The sequence below is a fragment of the Mustelus asterias genome, chromosome 22, assembly GCF_964213995.1.
Source record: "Mustelus asterias chromosome 22, sMusAst1.hap1.1, whole genome shotgun sequence".
Classification (NCBI taxonomy): Eukaryota; Metazoa; Chordata; class Chondrichthyes; order Carcharhiniformes; family Triakidae; genus Mustelus; species Mustelus asterias.
In genome coordinates this window covers 74,564,335-74,568,057 of record NC_135822.1, presented here as the reverse complement: position 1 = coordinate 74,568,057, position 3,723 = coordinate 74,564,335, and positions in this window count along the sequence as shown.

Here is a 3,723-nt window from a genome sequence, read left to right as displayed (position 1 = left end):
AGGGGGGGCATTTTTTGAGACCCCTGCACCATGTGCATGAGGGTATTTCCCTGTCACTGGCTGTCACTCTGGGCAGTACAGTGGACACCATTCCATTGTTTTTTTAACAGGGTCTGAGAAATTCCAGGCTGTTTGAGATGGATTCTCTGCTGGAGGGAGCGGAGTTTAGCCAGCTCCTTGTCCTGTCGATAGGCATGCAAGAACGTCTGACCACCCCTCCCAGGGGTCTGTGGTTGTTTGACGACAGAGGAATTAAAGCCATTTTTTTTTGGTCTAGTTTTCTGACCAACACTCATTCATTCAGGTGACAATCACAATCCAGGGTTTGAATGCAATCCTTTATCTGATTTGCTTTATTTATACCACATTTATTTCCATTTTATTTTCACCAAGAACATTCTGAAGATTGTAACAAGGGCAGGAAAGGCTGGGTTACTTCGGGAGGATCAGTGGAGAGAGTTCACGTTTCAGGTTGATGAGACTGATTAGCATTCACCTGTTAAAAATTCCAATTTTGATGAAGTGTCACCAACTTGAAGCGTTATCTGTTTCTCGCTCTCACTCCGATGCTGCCTGACCTGCTGAGTATTTCCAGCATTCTGCCTTTTCATTTCAGAGCGTCTGCAGTACTTTGCTTTTGGGTTTGTGCTCATTCGTACTGAAGATTGTCCTTATTCAGTTTGTTTAATCTGGTTAGAAATTAAACAGCTGAAGGTTTCAGTATAAAAGGGGTAACCAACCAGTGTTGTTGCTGATATATTCTGCAGTAATCTATGTTATAAGCCATGTATTTGTGATTCTATTTACATTGTGTATTTGCAGGTGTAAGTTCACACCAGCCAGAGCTTCCAGCACCCCAGTCACTTTACCACAAGACTTCCGATCCAATCAATCTGCTCCTTAATCATAGCTCTTGGGACTAAAATTATCATGGGAAATGGGGGGAAGGCACGATCAGGATATCGATGATTAGCCATGAGCAGAATGAATGGCCTCCTCCTGCTTTTAATTCTGTGCGTACACCTCTATTTGGATGTGTGAGTTTATAATCTTCACTCACCTGGTTGGGTTCTGGTCCCACATTCCCATGCCACATTTCATTAGAACCCATAAGACCATTTGGCCGTAAGACATAGGAGCAGCATTAGGCCACTCGGCCCATCAAGTCTGCTCCCCCATTCAATCATGGCTGATATGTTTCTCATCCCCATTCTCCTGCCTTTTCCCCATAACCCCTGATCCCCTTATTAATCAAGAACCTATCTATCTCTGTCTTAAAGACACTCAATGACCCGGCCTCCACAGCCTTCTGCGGCAAAGAGTTCCACAGATGAAAAACCCTCATGAAAAGTTATCAACCCGAAACATTAATACTTTCCCTCCGTCCACAGATGCTGCCTGACCTGCTGAGTATGTCCAGCATTTTCTGTTTTTAACTCAGCTGTGCAGCATTTGGAGTATTTTGCTTTGAGATTAGGTTTAATAATGTGATGTCGATCAGTCTCATTGACACAACTGTCAATAGAAACATGACAAATCAATGTTGCACTAACTGAAGAGTTGGTTTTTAATTTGAAAGTTTCTATAATGACTCTTTCGGCTCCTTTTATCAAAGTTCCCCTTTACTCATTGACAGAGGTAAGTATTGTCAAATATTCACACCACGACACAAGGTGGGTAGGATGATTGACTATTTATTGATCTTCTTGAATCACAACGGCACAGTGGTTAGCACTGCGGCCTCACAGTGCCAGGGACCCGGGTTCGATTCCCGGCTCGGGTCACTGTCTGTGCGGAGTTTGCAAGTTCTCCCCGTGTCTGCATGGGTTTGCTCCGGTTTTCTCCCACAGTCTGAAAGATGTGCTGGTTAGGGTTCATTGGCCGTGCTAAATTCTCCCTCAGTGAACCCGAACAGGCGCCGGAGTGTGGCGACTCGGGGATTTTCACAGTAACTTCATTGCAGTGTTAATGTTAGCCTACTTCTGACACTAATAAATAAACTTTAAAAAACATTCAGGGCCAATGTCTGCCATGTAAATAAATTAGCAGAATGAAAAATGACCGGAACAGAGGGAGACGATCAAAACCCGGGCTATAAGTAAAAGATAGTCATGAATAAATCCAACAGGGAGTTCAGGAGAAACTCCATAAGGAGTAGCTGAGATCCATATACAAGGGACAGAATGGCAGAGGTACAGTTAAGAGGGAACATGTTGTTCATGTGAGGGGGAAAAAGGAAATGAAGGAGATGCAAAGGGGTGTGAGGAGGCTCATGTGGAGCATAAACAGCTGCTTGGACCAGAAGGGCTGAATGGCCTATTTGTGTCCTTATATGAGTGGTTCTGTCAGACACTCAGTTGTGTTACTGTTGTATTATCACTGATATCCAACTGTATTAATGCTATGTTACAGTGCTATTGCTAGGTTCACTATTACCATGGGGGTGCAGTATTAATGATGAGTTACAGTATTAACATTGATTTGAGCATTAGCAGCAAAGAGACAATAGTAATTACAGTTCGAACTAAGTGACTGTATTAATGGAGAGCTTGACACATATTGAGTATTAATAACATGCTGAAACTTTATTAGAGATTGACAGTATTAATCTGAAGCTTCAGTGTCATCGATCTGTTTTAGTATTATTAGAGAGTATTAATTGACATTAGGAAATTATTGATGAGAAACAGTTAGGAATGTTAGTATTTTCCACAGGGAAGGCTTTGAACTCCCATGTCTGTCCTGTTGGCCGATTCCTAATTCTGATCAATGGAGTTAGTCACAGAGCACAGGAAAGGACTGATGGTGAGCTGGAAAGTCACAGAGCACAGGAAAGGACTGATGGTGAGCTGGAAAGTCACAGAGCACAGGAAAGGACTGATGGTGAGCTGGAAAGTCACAGAGCACAGGAAAGGACTGATGGTGAGCTGGAAAGTCACAGAGCACAGGAAAGGACTGATGGTGAGCTGGAAAGCCTTCAGCAGCACTAACTTGTAGAAATGTCCACTGGGTTAGAATAGAGAGCTGATCTTTTCACCGATTAAATGTGGAAAGGGAAAGCAGTGGCCTTTGCAGTTTCTTCCCCATTGGTAACTGGGTTTAAATCCTATTCAAATGGAAGGAATGGAAGTCTCTTTTCTGATTGGCCAGCTCTTACTAAGGAACGAGTCAGGTCATTGGGTGCATTTGTGTTGCCTGAACCTCTGGCCTTGGATCAAAACTGGGTACCAAGAGGCCAGAATGGTAATGAGCTGGAGCGACTGGTGGCCTGTTTGAACAAGAGGATCTCACTACAATGTGTATCAGAGGAAGGTCATTTCATATCAGTCTCATGATTCCAAGGGAATCTGTAGAATTGATTGAGGTCCACCTGGCCAGTTTGGTGCTCCGCCCCTCGATACCTCTCTTTCAATCCCTTTCTCCAACAATTTCCACTTTGTTCGGGCAATCAATCCTCACTGAGACGGGTCCGTTCCGTCGTGATGTTCCTGATACATCAGCTAATGTTTCAAATGGTGCCCCAGCAGGAGACAGAAAGCTCACCCCAACCCCAACCAAGAGCCTCTGGAACCCATCGCAGTGAAAGAAAGTCAAGGTGACTGAGATGTTGAAAGCTCTGACTGGTGTTGCTTACGTGCAATCGCAGAACCAATCACTTGCTTAAGCTTGTTGACAGTATCTTGGCTGCATGTTTAGAACCAGAGTATTTTTTATGCTTTTGAT